We start from the raw sequence: 17,891 nt of genomic DNA, 5'->3' as shown, positions 1-17,891 counted from the left end.
AAAAATTCACCTCAGAGGAGCTAATCATGCTGACCCAGACCCTAGCTAACAATGCCGCCGTTGTCTATGCCAACGACATGCGGCGGTAGACACTCATTAAAAAAAAGGCAATCTGGGCTGATGTTGCGGTGAAAGTTAGTGCAGTGGGCACCACCACCCGCAATGTGCGTGAGTGCAGGAAAAGGTGGGATGACCTCAGACTCCGGGTGAGAAGCATCCTTGCCGAAAACCACAAAATAGCCACTGCAGGTGGATCCGGTTCACCCATCAAACTAAAGGAATGGGAGGAGACCTGTGCGAACCTAATCGGAGTGGAATCCATTGAGGGAGTCGGTACTATGGAGCATGGCGTGGCAACCACTTCTGATGGAGGTGATGAGTGTACACATGACAGGATGCTATGTGAATGTACTGGTCCCCCCAAATGTGAGCCCAGAATCATCTCATGGAAGGACAAACATCCACACATGCATCCATCCCTGCCCATGTCAGTGTCATACCCAAACACACACACATGCACACATCACCAGAGACAAGTGCCAAACACAACCATGCATGGATGAGGCACTGAACTGGCACATCACCTGCATTCCCAACAATGAAGTCCCAATGGCCACAACTGCATTATTGATGTATTCTGCATAAAGTACATAGAAACGTAACCAATGCCATCCCCCTTCTTGTCCCTGACAGGCTCGCATACAGACAGTGAGGATGCCGGAAATACATCCCAGGCACCCCCTGCAAGTAAGAGAACAAGGGCACAGGACTCTGAGGACACCCCCACGACATCAAGGGGCAAGAGGGGAAGGTTCCACATGATGAGTGTCAAGCATCGGAGGAGTGCCACTGCCAGGATAGAAGTAGCCACACCACCAACTACAGCCCCACCACCGGAGGTGAACCCAAAACCACCAATCCCAGCCACGGAGGGCCCACCATCAGCTGCGCCAAGCTCCGCAGGAGAGGCAGCAGCCACTGCCCCACTATCTGATGTTGAGGACACAACAGATGTCACAATGGAGATGCACACCCCAACCCCCCCTGGAACCCCTGAGCCATCACCACTCCAGACACCTGGCGAGGACAACATTCTAGGTTCTATGACCCCCACGGTGGTTTCACCTGCTGACATGGATGCATCAGAGGGCACAGCAGCCACTCCACCAGCACCCAGCACTGCCCTCGACCTGGCCACCATCAGCCAGCAGCAAAAGGAACTAACTGTGCTGGTTGGCCAGCATGTGGAGGAGGCTGTCCGTCTCAGGGAGGAGATTGTGGAGACAGCAAGGCACTCCAGGGAGGGGATGGAGGCCTGTACAGACAGGCTGTGTGAGGCAGATTTAGGGAGGTCCTCACTCGAATAGCGGACACAATGGACCGCCACTTCACACCACCAGGACAGTCAGCCACGTCGTCATCTGCCGGTTCAACGCAGACAAGCACCATCCGCCGCTCCACACACACCACCAGGCGCATGTCTAGCCAGCCTCCAAATGCTGCTGCAGACAATGGCCAATAGGGAGTTCATGGCGAAGCTTCTGCGTGCATGGCCGGACGGAAACACAGTGGCAGAGACATGAGAAACTGTTGTGGGGGGTGGGGGAAAGGGTGTTATGGGTCTGTTGTGGGGGGTTGGGGAAAGGGTGTTATGGGGCTGTTGTGGGGGGGTAGGTGGAAGGGTGTTATGAGTCTGTTGTGGAGGGTGGGGGAAAGGGTGTTATGGGTCTGTTGTAGGGGGTGGGGGAAAGGGTGTTATGGGTCTGTTGTGGGGGGTGGGTGGAAGGGTGTTATGGGTCTGTTGTGGGGGGTGGGAGAAAGGGTGTTATGGGTCTTTTGTGGGGGGTGGGTGGAAGGGTGGTGGGATGTTTGGGGACATGCACTTTTTCATCTTTCCGTTACTTAATACAGTGGTGTCTGATCAAAACACAGGCTTGGACATCTTCATTGTGTTTGTGTACTTTATTGGCGACAGGGTCCATTGCGTGCTTCCAAACATACACCAGTGCATTCATACCCATATCCATGTGACAGTAAAAAACCACGTTACTCAGAATATTTGGTTGATCAGATGTTGTCTCACAGCACGTCCCTTCTGACCATCCCCTCTTGCATATCCTGCATCCCCTTCACCTCCGTCCTCATCACCATCAACATCCTCATCAGGTGCTTCCATTTCAACGTCAGGGGGGTGTGGCACATTCCATCTGATACACATATTGTGCAGCATGATACATGCCATGGTGATCTTGGCCACCTTCTCATGGCCATACAGGAGAGCGCCACCAGACCTGCTATTGCACCTAAACCATGTCTTCAAAAGGCCAAAAGTCTGCTCAATCACGTTGCGGGTACGGGTATGTGCACGATTGTATTCCTCCTCGTGTCTGTTCTGTGGGTTCCGTAAAGGGGTAAGGAGCCCCCTCTTCAGGGGATAGCAAGCATCACCTGTATGGGGGGACGAATGGGGACCTGTTACTGTTCAGCTCAAGTGCGGCCAGTTCATTTCAGGCTTTTTTAATTTGCATTGCGATTGAAGTGCACAATTAACAGCATACATACAGACTGTCTGTGTGACTGGAATGTGCAAAGGTAAGGGCGACCCTGCAAGTACACATGCCCCGTCAATGCCTACAACAGTAATTGACATGTCCTGGCTGCATTTTCTGCTATATTTCCCCAGAGGTTAGGCAAAATCACAGTTCTGTTGCTATGGTTTCTAGGTTCTGTACAGCTCTATTGCCTTGGTGGCCTAGTGAAAGTAGAGCCTGGTTGCCCTGTTGGCAAGGTGTATGTGCTCCATACACACCGGCGCCTACATATATGTAACAGCTCTGTTTCCCTGGTGGCTAGGCACATGTACAGCTCTACCATCATGATGGCTTGACAAATGTAAGGTTCTGTTTCCCTAATGGCTTGGTGAATGTACAACTCACTGGGAAATTATACAGCCGTGTCACACTGGTTGCTTGGTCAGAGCTGTATTAACACATATCTCCTGCTTCACATATTTTGCACAACACCTCTGCCATTTGAATGCAGTTATCCCGCACAATAAAATTCTGTCTAGTTGCACACATAGGGCCTAATTTAAAGAACCATTTTAAAATGGCAAAACCCAATTGAAAAACGCTCTTTGAATTAGGCCCATAATGTCTCTCCTGTTTCACACATTTTGCACAACGCCTGTACCATTAGAATGCCCCATGATAACATTCCATCTAGCTGCACACAAAATGCCTGTCTCGCACACTCTCCAGACTACCCTGCACCCATGCACTACTCTTAAACACTTTTCACAACACCTCTACCATTAGAATGCAGCTATAACCCACCAAATAATATGTGCTCTAGCTGCAGACATAATGTCTCTCCTATGTCATATACTGTGCACAAAACCTCTGCCATTAGAATGCAACTATCCCCCACAGTAAAATTGGATCTAGCTGCACACATATTACCTCTCCCACATACTCTCCAGACTACCCTGCACCCAGGCACTACTTTAAAACACTTTGCGCAGCACCACTGCCATTAGAATGCAACTATCTCCCACAGTAAAATTCGATCTAACTGCACACATAATACCTCTCTCGCATACTCTCCAGACTACCCTGCACCCATGCACTACTGTAAAACACTTTGCACAACACCTCTAGCATTACAATGCAGCTATTACCCACAATAAAATATTTGGTTTAGCTGCACACACAATGTCTCTCCTGCTTCACACACTTTGCACAACACCTCTGCCATTAGAATGCAGCTATCCCCCATGATAAATCCGGCCTAGCTGTACACATAACTATACACTCTCCAGACCACCTCCATGCACCCACCCACTTAGCTGCTCAACACGGGTGACTTGCAGGGAAGTTTCACCCTCTACCTACCTTCATATTGGCTAAAATGCATACACATATTTTATAACTCTCTGACAAATTTCCCATACTTGCACTTCGGTCCCCAAGGATGTTCAACGTACAGCGCCTGGAGACCATACCAATGGTAAAAGGTGCTAAACAAATGCGCATTGCATTACATCACATTGCATTTCATCAATAAATACACCTTCTGTTGTCACCCCTGAATTACTGGAGTGCATACCTTCATGTCCCGAGAATGAGGCTGCCTCTACTGTGTCTATTTCCCAAGGATCTGTGGTCCTGCCTAGTGTGGCCGGACAGTATCTTTTTGGATATAGACCAGCCTGAAGGAGAGTTGTCATGAGACGATGGAAGGAGAACAGACCACAGCTACTGGGTAGTAAGGAGTTTTGGCATGGCATCATTTGGAAGAGACTCACTAATAGGGATTGGAAAGAAAGCTGGTAGGAGTTTTTGTGAAACAGGATGGGGCGTTTCTAAATGTTCAAGTACAGTTGGAGGCGAGTTTGTAGTGTGGTGGTGGTGGTGGGTTCTTTAAGGGAGGGCTGGGGTGAGTCATGTCACTGTAATGGTATGCCTGCTAGGGTATTGTGTAAGGCATTGCCCGGGTTCATGGACTTCACCAAGGGCAGCCAGGGTAGCATCTACTACCCCCGTCTCCCACTTTGGTACCGCGGGCACTGATCGTGAGGCTCTTAGTTCAGAGGTCACAGACATAGCACCAGAGGGACAAAGCAAATACAGTTCTCTAACAATTGGTGGAGCTGAACTGATTTAATTCACCAATCACATTTTAATAGTAAAAAAATAAATAAAAGCTTCGGTATACCTGTGACCTAGAAGCCCGAAATACAGCACCTCATGTTGCACTGGGAGATAATGCTACAATGCTTTGAGGTTGACACTACAGAGTCTGCTGTGCAGGTAATATATATCACATCAACTAGGATGCTACCATTTAAATTGGTGATATCAATTAAGGTGATGTCATTGGAGTTGAAGGTCATATAATAATACTTCCTTTGATGTCATTGCTGCTTGAAGTCACTTCCACTACTCCTGTCATTTCGGTGCAATAATGGCCCTGACAGGTCAGCAAGTTTAATGAGTTACTTCACTATGCGGCCAATAGTTTTTGCCGTGTGGCTGAATAAATATTCTTTAAAATGCACAATTTCCATCACATTTTATCAAAAACCTTCCCCCTGGGTACTATTCAAACAGTGTCACAAAAAGAATGAATAACCATTTGTAACTGTGGGCCACTTTTTCATTGGTGCCCGAGGCAATGATATGGCCCAGTCCGACCCTGCGCCAGTCCGCTTTTGGTGCCCGTCCTCCGCTATAAGGAACAATGGCTCCAAGGGCACGCTATTGGCAGTTCCGCCCCGTGATGGGCTCCTGCTTGGTGGGTGCCTCTATCTGCTCCGGTGAGATGTTGTGAGCCGAGTAGAATGGATCCCTGCCTCTGCTTGGAGAGAACATGTGCCTGCGAGCTGATAAAGCTTGCCATTGCCGGCAAAGGAAGCAGGCCTCGGCCCCTCATTCACTGCACTTGAATAATCCCGCCTGGCTGCGTTACGGACGCTCCAATCAGACAGAATGCCTGGCATGTTATCAGCTCGGAAAGTAATCAGAGGAAAACCCCATTGAAATGTTTAGGCTTTTCTGGAGCTCGCACAGATGTGGCTTTTAACGCATCATTCGTTGAAAGGAGACAAGGCCTTCTTGGGAGTTTTCATCGAAATCTGCGCTGTGCATTATTTTTGAGCCTTTCGACCACCACTAGCCCTCAGCTCACCAGACTCTGATGAGGGCATTTAAACAATCAGCTACAGCACCTGTAACGATCTGTATCACCCTCAACAGTTCAACTTGTGTTAACCTGTTCACTCAATCTCTTGAGCTGTGTGGCCACACATCTCCCTCTCTCTCTACCGCACTCACCACTCTTTTAGTTTGGTCTAGTAGGCGGTGCTTTAGTGCCACCTACAAGCTGAAACGATTGCGTCGGAGTACAGCTAAGAGGGAGATGGCATCTGAGGAGGGACATACATCTTGAGGGTGATGTTTCATTATTTACCCACCCACTGACTCACATCCACCACCTGCCACTCCCCACCCAAAACACTTCCTCCCAGGATCTCTTCGAGCTAGCTCTATCAAGCAGTAACACCAAATATTGGCCTGATAGTGTTATTTCTAATCAGTTTTCTGGGAGTTTGGTTTAACTGCAGCTGTGAATGAACTACTAGTGTCATAAAAATGTCTTAACAAAGTGTGCATCCTTCCACTTCATTTATAACTGTTCGTTGCACAGTCATGTTAAAAACAAGCAGTGACAATGTCTCTATCTCTCTTTCTTCCTCTTATAACTCGCTAATCACACATCTTCCGCTGTCTCACCTGTCTCGGTCACGTGCACATTCTCCACTCTCAAACAATGAACTTATGTAGTTTTCCCTATCCTTTCTCCTCCTTATCTGGCAACCCTTGATTCTGTTCCTTCTACGTCTCTCACTATCTGTTCTTCCTTTCTCGCATTTGTTCCCTTCCTCTCTGTCTTCATCTCACCCACTTAGGGGCCAATTCATGGAAAAGTGCGCATTTTTCCCGCAAAGGCCGCGTGCCAAGAACGACACTGCACAAGCCTGCGTGCAGCATAAAATATGTGTGCCCGTGTATTCATGAAATATTCTGTGTAAAGTAACCGTTTATGCAAGTGGCGGCCGGAACGCACCCAGCATGCCCCCACGCAAAGCAAAAACAGTCCAAACAGATACCTTTGCGTGTTCCCCCAGGTGTGAATACACGCAACCTTCAAAAGTGCATGAGGTCCCCTGCAAGCGGCCCTGCATCTCGAGGCCCCTGCGTGGGGTCACCTGTAACTGTTACCGGCAACCTGACAACATGCGTATGATGTATTGTAACTCAGGTAAAATGCAGAAAATGTGCGTGCCAATCCCTGTAAACCATTCCTGCACCACGCTACACTACATATGCGCACCAGGAAGTCTGATTGGTCACCGGCTGTATACACGCACCCCTAAATCTAACATGTAAACCCACCTCCGCGCTGCGATTCCTATGCGCAAGTGTACTTACGCCTGCCTTCGGGTGGTGGAGAGATGGAGAGATTTGTGTGGGCATTTCGCAGGCGAGAAGTTGCGTGGTCATATCCATGAATACACTTTGTTGTGCGCATTTGTAGGTGTGCTATGGATTGCCTGCAGCCCATCCCTCGTAACGCCCACTTTTTCCCTTGTTCTTCCTCATTTTCTGAAAAATCTGCCCCGTACTTCGCCACCTGCGCAGGCATCACCTGCGCTCTGCATGGTGTCTCGCGCAAGGCACTCGTTCACTTGCAGAGACGTGCCGGGCCTGCGCGGAATCCTCGCAAGTCCCAGAAAAATCACACGCATTCGGTTCCATGGCTCGCCAAATGCGGATTTGCGCGCAGATTGACACGCAAATCCCCAATTTTCCATGCAACTATTTCCGTGAACCGGGCCCTAGGGCTTTAATTCCACTCTTTTCCTCTTTCTCTCCCTAGCTCTCTCTCTCCCCCTTTCTCCCCCCTCCCTCTCTTCTTCGCTTTCTCTCTCTCTGGCTCTCTAGCGTTTTTTGCCACTCTCTTTATCCTTCTCTTTGTCTGTCTGTCTCTTAAGAAAGAGTGGCGTGACCCAGAGGCCCCACACCTGTGTATTTTTGTAAGAAGACTGCATTTAATGAAGGGAAATGTAAACACAGAGAAACAACAATCTCGCCCTGATCACCTTAAATACTAGAAAATGTCCCAATACATTGCTCATCTATACAACCATTACACTCAAGAACAATAAGAACCTCCCTCCCTGCTCCCTCCTCCAGCCTTTCATTTCTTGCCCGTTCTTTCATTTCCACCTTGGTCCGCCTTTCCCCTCCTTCATCACGGAGAACTAGCTGCAGTCAAGGCCATCCTAAGCATTACTTATCTGACCATCCCCTTTAGACTTCCCGGTCCCCAACGTCACACGGTCCGGCCGAGGCCAGGGGTGGCCTTTTTCATTTCCTTTGTCATTTTCAGGTAAAAACTTTAAACCCAAAACCCCACGTGCAACACACCAGGGGACCACTCCGGTGGTGATAGTGTGCAGTACAAGTATCCTTTAACATTAACATTAGCGGCTGCCAAAATCCCCAATAAAGCCGCCCGTAATGCTTGCCTCTCCTCCATTCTCCCTGGACTTGTTCCCTTTGGGGGCTCCTGTGCCCTGTCACGTTGTCGCAGACCTTTATAGCCAAACGGCTCACCTCATCTGCAACCAATCTCCTCAAAAAAGCCCTTCATTAGTGGTAGTCGGATCAAATGTGGGCCAAGTAGTCACACCACTTAATGCCCCACCTTGTGTCCACAGACCCTTTCCCCCATTCTCTAGAGACGACAACCCCTCACCCTTTTGGCCTTTTCAGGGCCAACAGGAAGTCCTGTTTTCCAGTGCCCCAAATAAGGGTTTTGGGTACGGCTGCAGAACTTTCCAGGCTGAAACATGTTTTGGGATGCTTGTGGTCTCATGCAGAAGGAATGTGACCTAAAAGTCCGGTCTGGCCTACCCCTTTAGGGGCGGGGCCAAGAATGATTTGCATATTCTCTTTCCGCTTTTGTAGTGACTTGGCAGGTGAAAAACGATAGTCTGGAGGGTTGCCCAGAGCAATGCCAGAGGTTAAGATTAATTCTAAACCTTCCAGCCATCACCTCATTTGTTTTGCGGAACTTTCCAGGTCAGTAATCATGAGTATACAAAACGCATTCCTCAGGGTTTGATGGCCTATTGAGAAGCGCACCACCAAAGATGCCATGCAAGGTTTCATCCTTGTAACCCCGCACTGCAAACCAACAGATGGAGGTTCGCCCCTGGGTCCATATAACGCACACCCCTGAGGCCCAGTGGCCCAGGGAGTGGTGGGATATGCTGTTTCCTCTCCATACATTACCACTTTTTTCTTCCCTTCCTGCTTTCCTGCTTAGCACTTCGCTCCCCCTCTTGTCCTTTCTCTCTGCCATTCTGTAACCCCGCATAGGCTTTTACAACTATGCTCCTGTTACTAGTTGCCGCCATTATTCGAGACCAGAAATGCCATTTTGGTGTTTCTGGGGAATGGAAACCGAATGTTGGAGGATTAACCGACTAGATGGACACCTTCAGCAGCAGGATCAAAAGATTTTTTAAACTAATACCTGAAATAATCATATCTGCAAACAGCAAAGTTCCTTTTCGAATAACGGGTGGGTGGGGGGGGTCCCCTTACAAAGGAACTGTCTGATTACCAGGTAGCCATATGTTTTGGGGCAGGAGATGGGCAGTGATTATAGTAAGTGTGCACATGGGTAGAGCTCTAAGTGGGCCAGACCTAGGTGGCTAAACGGGGTTCAAACCCGGCAAGGTCCAAAATGTACCCTCCAGTCAAAGCCCAGCCAGGGAATCGCAAGGTGGTTTCCCTGCATGCCAAAAGTCAATGAAAATATTATGAGTGAAAATACTGCTCTTGCCCTGTAGGTGACGCTATCTCCTCGGGTTTAGAATCAAATCATCCAGTTCATACATTTGGAGTCAGATTATTTGTTTTGTAATACTATGAAGGAGAAATATAAAATAGAGAATACATTGATTTTTATAACCAATTATTACATTGCATTCTTGCAAGTACAACGATTGACTGACTTTAACTAACCATAAGAAAAATGGATTTCCTTCAAAGGAAATAAAGGTTTGGCACCTACATTGACGTACTGTGATTTCGTCTTCAGAAGTGAATATTTTTATTTTGCATGCTTTTTTGACTGATGATCAATTATAGTTTACACAGCTTTTAAAAAATGTCTCTTTCGTGCCAGGTACGAAAACGGAGCCTTCTAGGCCACACGTTTTATAAAGGTCTGTATCTATTGTCACAGAGACTTTTCAGGCCCTGTCCCCGACTATTGTTCGATGACTACTTATCTCACGACATCTTACCCCACTGTAAGCCCTATATATAGGCCACGTTATGCGAATCCCTTTGGCACCAGACACAACGTGGGCAAGAAAACAGTTTCATAAACAAGGCCGTAAATCTCTTTTTGACACCTTTCTTCTCGGTGCGCCTGTGCCAAGGTGGCAGGCGCCAGCCGCTGTAAACTGACTCTGGTGTCTGATGTTGATGTGTTTGCTTAACTGAAAGAGAGCGTTTCATGAGCTTGGAATGTCTCTGTGTTAACAAAGGTGATGAAACATTGCGCTCCTGTCACCCTCCATGAAGCTGTGCTCCTCCTCTCTCTCTCTCTCTCTCGCTATCTGTCTCTCTCTCCCTGTGTCTCTCCCTCTCCACCTTTCTACACCTTTCTCGTTTTTCTCATTTCATCTACTCCTCCTTCGCTGTTCATGTAGCCACCCCTGTCCCTTTCGTTCTCTTCCCTTGTAACCCTTCTTTCCCTACGCCCTTCGCCCCTATCCCCTCTCATTTTCTGGAATGCCCCTCATTTTCTGCAGACAAAAGGCCCGATTCATGGATTTTTTTTGCACGGTGCAAAGTGACTTTGCACTGCCGACACAACCCCCTGATTCATGGAACTGTGCAAAGTGTATTTTTCCAGTGCAAAGTCATTTTTGCAGTACAAAGTGACTTTGTACTGGATTTGCACAGTTCCACGAATCAGGGTTTATATCAGCAGTGCAAAGTTACTTTTAGTGCAAAGTCACGTTGAACCGTGCAAGAAATTCCATGAATCGGGCCCAATATCTCTCCTCTTACGTTGGCTTCTCTTCCTCTCCTCTCCACTTCATTTCTCCCATCCTTTCCTGTAAGGCACGTCTCCACCCTCATTGACACCTGAATCCTTCACTCCATTTAAGTATAAGCTAATGCTCTGCATTGAGCATTCTAAAACCTCCTCTTTGCTGGTGAAATCTCGTGTCCCATTACATCACAACAAAAAGCACACCCAGCTGGCACAATCCTTGTTTTTAAAAAAAAGTGTATTGTGCAGAGAGCTTTATGAGCTGGAGAGGGGCTCTTCGCGACGAGCCTCTTAACCATAGGAAGATTTCCCCCTTCTCGACAAACCATGCCTCCCCCGCTCTCACTTTTCCAGACCACCCCCTCAAAATGAACCATTTATCATCCGATTTACTGCCCACAAAAGAAAACCTGTTTAAACATGTCTTTTCTTAGGTCAGTTCCTTCTAACGCTGATGGTCCACTGTAGTAGCAGGGGCAGTAGCAGCTACAGAGAGAAGGGGTAAATCTGCCCCTGGTTGGGAGAGGAGGGGGCAATCCTCCAGTTGTCTGGGGACCCTACAGGAATATCCATTTTGCAAATCTACTGCAATTAAGAATTTCCATCTGGGAAGATGCTGAAAATATAGGAGTGTGGTCCTATTAAACAAAATGGGCATGCATGCGATACATTCTGTCATGCTTATCTCCGACCTTCAAGAATATAGTCGTAGGGTGTTGGTGACATACTGTGCAGAATTCGACCCTTCGCACGGGGAGTGTGCGCTCGTCTGTTTTTTTTGTAATGAAAATGAATGATGGGAGATTAACCTCAGAAAATGTGTTAGGATAATCCGCCCAAATTTTCCTCTGCTCGCAGCACAACAAACACATGGTCAGGTGTACTCCGGGGAGTGGGGGGGACACCGCCTACAGGCGCAGTCCTCCCTATCACATTTAGATGGAATGTGACAGCCACAAGTACATCAAAGCATCTCAGGAAGGAGGAAGGCAACACCTTCTACTGGCCATGGCCAGCCTAATTAAAATATCAAAGGCTCCATGTATATGCACTCTCTATTGTCTAAGTTCTGCTGGGTGGCAGCACATACTGATGAGAGTTAATTGAAACAGGCCTGCGATAGGCCTGATCGCAGAACTGACAAAAGGGGACAGGAAACCCAACACCGATTTGATATGCAATGTGTCAACTTGAAGCTAGTTACCACCCCTCTGTATGAATGGCAGTGAATGGCATGTCTGGGTCAACTGTTTACAGTAGGCAAGCCCTTTCAGAGCGAAGAAGTATGTGAATTGATGGCGACAGAAAGTCTGTTCTTGTCACAACCCTCAAGGGAGACCTGCGCTTTGATCAGGAGTCACAGAGAGCTCAACTAACCAGAGAGACACTTTGATCCACAACAGACAGGAAGATGGGTGGGACTTAGTAATACGTGTTGTCCCCCTTTCCTGTTGCAAAGCACTCTCGTTATGACTTCACGCATAACAGAAAATTGTTTATGGTGACCCAGGATTGGTTCATTAAGGTAAGCTTAGCCTGCACCAATCAATGGGGCCCATTGGGCTTTAAAAGAGGGTTGAGGGCAACCACCAGGGGGCGCGGAGCATGTCGGACGTGTAAGGCCTGCGCTCCGCCAGCACCGCAGGGCCTAGTGCGATTTCTCAGTCCCCGGCCGGGAGTATTGAGTGCCGCCGAAGAGGACCGGCACCCCGTGCAGTTGGCCCCAAAGAGAGAGTGTGCCCAGGCTGCGATCCCGGGGGAGGACTGTCGGGAGGACGCCTGCCGCGGAGCCCGGAGCGTGCCTGAGACCCTGGAGGAAGTTGGCCCTGGGGCACCACCGGTCCCCCAGAGGACCCCACTGAGGCCCGAGGTGTCGGGGACCCCCTTCAGTCCCCCCACATCTGCAGAGCATGCCCGAGGGGCAGGCGCGGGAGGTGCCATCCCAGCACAAACAGCCTTGGGCAGAGGACCTTCCTACGCGGTCCCTGCCAGGACGAGGTGCCGCACAGGCCCATGGGCCAAGAGGAGCATCGCCTGGGCCCCCGCCGTTGACCAGCACACCGGAGCGGGAGAGCGGAGGGGAGCGCCCCACAGGATCCCAGGAGCTGCCACTTTGAATAGTGACAGGGACCTCCCGACCTATCCCCAGAGCGTGGAAGCCCCACCGGAGACCTGCACTCTGCAGCACCCACGGAGGAGGAGCCCGAGCCCTGAGCACCAGCCCCTCGGGCACTACTGACGCACACCAGGTTGCGGTGACCACCCGGCAAGGCCCAACCCGGAGGTAGCGACTAAGAGGAGGTGAGGAGGCTATGGGGGGGGCAGCTGAATGGTGACGACACAGTGGTGAGGGTCCACCCCACCCCCTCCTCCCCCTCAACCCCTCTGGGACTATATCCTGGTGACCAGTCCAGCCAGAAAGAGGGACAGGGAGGCCTAGGCCTCGTGAGAAATGCTGTGCCTCCCCCAGACCTTGTAACAGAGGCCTAACTTGAAAAGCAGGCCCCGGCCCCAAGCATTGTGACCTCCACAGGGCCTCGGGCTAACGCCAAGCCCGGCAACCAGGAACACAGAACCCCGGAAACGGAGTAGGGCCGGGGCGGCTGAGTTGAACATTGGGGCCCGCACAGGGGAATCCGGATAGCGGCACTACCCCCAGGGGCATCAAAAGAATAAGATCCTGGAGCAGACACCAGCCGCTAGGGCAATCTCCTCTCTCCCACGCTTTCGCCGGCTGCAAACAGCCTCAAGTGACACCCCCAGAGCCACCATGCCCGCAGGCAGCGACCTCCCCTCCGCAACACTTACCAAGGACGACCTCAAGGACATCCTCCAGGAGATCAAAGCAATTTGCATGGATATACAGGCCTCAATAGTAGATCTCAGGGGGAGAGTGGATACCCTGGAGGAAAAAATGGAAGGGATGGAAAATAAACACCTCCAGACAGTCCTGCTGGATATGAAATACGAGGCGAGGCTAACAGACCTAGAAATCAGAGAGGAGGACATGATTTTGAAGATGGACGATTTATAAAACAGAGAGCGCCAAAATAATTTGCGCATTATGGGTGTGACCCAGGAGAGAGGGGAGACAGCGGCCGACGTGGAGAGAAAAGTCCAAGGTTTGATAAACCAACTCTTCACGTTGGAGGGGGGCAAGAAAGTCCAGCTTGAAAGAGCGCATCGGGGTGCAGGGGGTGCTGGGGGAGGCCCAAGGACCATCGTAGTGAGCTTCCTCCGCTATAGAGAGAAAATGGAGGTTTTGCAGAAGGCAAAAAGGCTAGGGAGCTTCATCTTTGAAGAGGACACAATCAGGATCTACCAAGATCTATCAACCCTCATGCTCACCCGCAGAAGAAAGTGCCGTCCGCTCGCGCAGTGGCTCACCAGCCAAGACATAAGATATAGGTGGTGCTTCCCATTTGCCCTATCCTTCGAACGAGCAGGGGTAGACTACAGAGTGATAAGCGGCAAAGAAGCCTCGCAAGTGCTGCAAGTGCTTAAGGGAGACGCCCCGGAGGAGGGAATCGGGGTGGGCACCCTGGCATCCTCAGAATTCAGGATATAACCGGAGGGCCCCATGTCCACTAAGAAGAAGACAAGGGCAGAAGAAAATTCAAGAAACCAAACACCCCGAAGTTGGAGGCTGGAGAGGACTAGAAGAATGCAGACTAATTATCAGGGAGTGCAAGAACAGTACTTAAGCAACCCCGGCCGGGGACACAGATTCCAACAAGAGATCTGCGGTGTATGGTCATGCTTTCACCCTGGTGGCTTGCCAGTTTGCAGGCGTCATGAACAGGGGAGAGAGAAGGGAGGGGGGAGGGGAAGGAGTTGGGGTTAGGGGCTCTCGGGCTCACTATTTATCCAGCTTCAAGAGGGAACAGGGCATCCCCACAGGACCGGGAACATAATGAACACAAGGCAAATAATCAATGGTAGCCAATGAGAGAAAGGGCCGGGTCGAGACACTCTGGATAGGCTCCGTCAATGTCAAGGGGCTTAACTCCCCAACAAAGCGCTCTCTTCTGGGGAGGGAAATGAAGAACGCAGGAGTAGATGTTCTTTTTGTGCAAGAGACCAGAACAGTGAGGGGGGAGGAGAGGGCCATCTTTTGGGCGTCCGGACACACAAAGAGAGGCGGAGTTGGTATCTTACTTCACAGGAACCAAAAATTAACCGAGGTAACCCGGTGGCGAAAGGAGGATGGGAGAGCCGTGGTGGTGTTGGGCATGTTGCATAACTCCAGAATCACATTAGCAGCCATATATTGCCCCAACGTGGATCAGATGGAATTAATTCAAGATGCCTTGGAAGAGGTGATGGCCAAAGCGAAAGGGCTCCTTCTCCTGGGTGGGGATTTCAATATGTGGGCGGACCGGGAGTTAGACCATAGTGGGAAGACCATCCCCACAGGCAGTAGAGGGGAACGACCGGATCGGGGGTTCTGGGAGCTAATGTGGGAGCAGGGGTTGGTGGACATTTGGAGGGGCTACACCCAATTGGAAATGGATATACCTTCTATTCCGCAGTCCATGTCACCAGGACGAGAATAGATTATGTATTCACGGAGCACCAGTACACGAGCAGAATAGACGCCTGCGAGATCTGCCCAGTCAGCTGGTCGTACCATGACCTGGTCTGGTCAGACATCAGTATATCAGGCCTGAAACACAGGGAATCCCTATGGAGATGTAACGATTTCCTACTATGGGATGTGGTTTTTAAGGAGGCAATGACAGCGGCGATCAGAGAATATTTTGAGTTCAATGATACTGGAGAAGTGAACCAGGAAACTGTATGGGAGGCAGCAAAGGCAACCTGGAGGTGTAGGCTGATTAGTGACGGGGCCTTCAAAAAGAGCATTAGGACCGTCCTGGCTCACAGGTTGAGGTCAGAGATACTCACTCTGGAAAGGTCGGAAGGGAAAGAAGAGGAAGAGAAGGAGAGGGATCTGGGCATAGCGAGAGGGAAGAGACAAGAGCTGAGGGAACTGGAAATGGGTAAAATTGTAGCGGGACTCCAACACCTCCGTCAGAGATATTATGAAATAGGAGACAAGGCCGAGGCTATGTTGGCTGCTAAACTTCGTGGCCAGAGGGCGGACAGATGGGTGGCAAGAATTGCGAGTGGTGAAGAGGGGGAAAGATCAGACCCGGAAGGCAAAGCAGAGGAATTTGCCGGCTTGTATGAGACCTTGTACGGAGGGAAGGGGAGGTAGAGACGGAAGCACTCGAGGCATATTTTAGTGGGGTCACCCTCCCTGTCCTTGGAACCCCAGAAGCTTCAGCCCTGGATGCTCCGATAACAGAGGAGGAGGTGCTCAAAGCAATATCGGGCCTGAAGCTGGGCAGGGCCCCAGGGAAGGATGGGTTCACCGCAGGCTTCTAAAGGCCTTCTTGGGTCAATTGGTGGGGTTCTTAGCAGGCCCATTCTTTAACATAATGACGACAGGGAGGGCACCCCTGTCCTTTGGGAAAGCACTAGTCACAGTGATTCCAAAGGAAGGGAAGGATCCGGCAGACTGCCAGTCCTACAGATCAATCTCGCTCCTGAACGTGGATGCAAAACTATTCACCAGGATCATCGACACGAGGGTGGAGGGCCATATGCCGGGGTTGATCCACTCTGACCAGGTGGGCTTTATACAGGGGAGGCAGGGGGCGGACACCCTACATAAAACTTTGCATGTTATGAGGGAGGCAGCACCAAGGGGGGGTCCATCGACGCTGAAAAAGCATTCGACCGGGTGGACGGGGGGTTCTTACATGGGGTACTCGAGAAGCTGGGGTTCGGAATGAGCATCAGGTAAGCCATCAAGGCCTTATACGTATCCCCATCAGCTAGAGTCACGGTTAATGGGCACCTGTCACATATCTTTAGCCTCCAAAGAGGGACGAGGCAGGACTGCCCCTCTCCCCGCTCCTCTTCGCCATGACCATGGAGATACTCGCAGAATACCTCAGAGGCTCTCCGATGGTACGGGGTATTGACATGGGAGACCATACCTTCAAACTCAGCCTTCATGCAGATGATATTTTTCTGCACCTGGGGGAGCCCACTAGGTCAGTCCCAGCGCCTTGCAGGTTATTGAACAGTTTGGTCGCTTCTCGGGCTTCAAAGTAAGCGTAGGCAAGTCAATGATTTTCCCCTTTGCACCAGACACGGATAGAAATGTGGCACAACTCACCCCCCTGGGCCTCCAAATCTGCATGGATGGAATAAAATATCTGGGTATCAATATTGTTAGACCGAATGAGGACTTGAGCCAGGCAAACTACCCCCCACTGTTTGATAGCTGTTCAGGGACATGGAGGGCTGGGGAAGGGGCAAATCTCATGGATGGGAACAATAAATGCCATAAAAATGAACCTGCTCCCCAGGGTGTTGTATGTCTTTCAGATGCTCCCCTTGGAGGCTCCAGAGACGTACCTCAGAGAAGCTAAAACGCGCATAACAAAATTCATATGGCAGGGCAAGAGACCCAGAATAGGATATGAGACCCTCAGCCTCCCCAAAGAAAGAGGGGGGTCGCCCTCCCATATTTGTTTACCTACCACAGAGCGGCACAACTCACCTCAGAGAGGACCCCAACAAACAATGGGTCTACCTCGAAAACATTTACCTATGCCCAGTCATAGTAGGCACATGGTTATGGGTCCCATTGCAAAAGCTCCCAAAAAGAATTAGGGACCACCCAATACTAGGATCCATGTGGAAAATACTAGCAGGGAAGGGAAATAGGGAGAAAGTGACCACATGGCCTTCGCCACTGAGCCATATCTGGTCCACGCCAGTGCTAGAGGAAATCCCAGGCCACGAACATTACCAGAACTGTTCGACGCGGGACTTTGTAGGGTCGGCCAGCTGGTGAGGGAGGACACTTTCATAACTATCCAGGAGCTCGAGGAGGCACTGGGAATTGGCAGACTCTCCCCGCTTCTATACCTTCGACTCAAGGGAATCCTAATGAAGCCGGACTAAAGCCATGCATACAAAGAAAGCTTACCCCGGTTGAAAAAATCCTAGATTCCCACACATAAATGAAAGGGCTCATCTCCCTCCTCTATGGAGCGCTCTTGACCCCACGCGAGGAAACAACCAAAAGCCTCAGAAGGAAATGGGAAAGGGACCTGGGCTGTGCCATTGGGGATGGTCTCTGGGGGGCGAATATGTAGCAGGGCATTCAAGACATCTATCTCATGCCAATACAAGACCCATGCCATCAAACTTCTCCATAGGTGGCA

The 17,891-nt window shown here is 50.2% G+C and overlaps 1 long non-coding RNA gene across 1 annotated transcript in view; it reads right to left on the bottom strand.

Moving 5' to 3' along the window:
- Positions 1 to 2,005: 2,005 nt before the first annotated feature.
- Positions 2,006 to 17,891, bottom strand: part of LOC138503547 (uncharacterized) — a 386,624-nt gene continuing 370,738 nt past the window's right edge. Inside the window, exon 3 of the long non-coding RNA XR_011279660.1 lies at positions 2,006 to 2,448. This is a non-coding gene — a long non-coding RNA (uncharacterized lncRNA). The remainder of the gene's footprint in view (positions 2,449 to 17,891) is intronic.

This window comes from Ambystoma mexicanum, chromosome 11 (genome assembly GCF_040938575.1).
Source record: "Ambystoma mexicanum isolate Mex_15411 chromosome 11, UKY_AmexF1_1, whole genome shotgun sequence".
NCBI lineage: Eukaryota > Metazoa > Chordata > Amphibia > Caudata > Ambystomatidae > Ambystoma > Ambystoma mexicanum.
The sequence above is the reverse complement of the archived record's forward strand: the minus strand, read 5'-3'. Positions and strand labels throughout refer to the sequence as shown.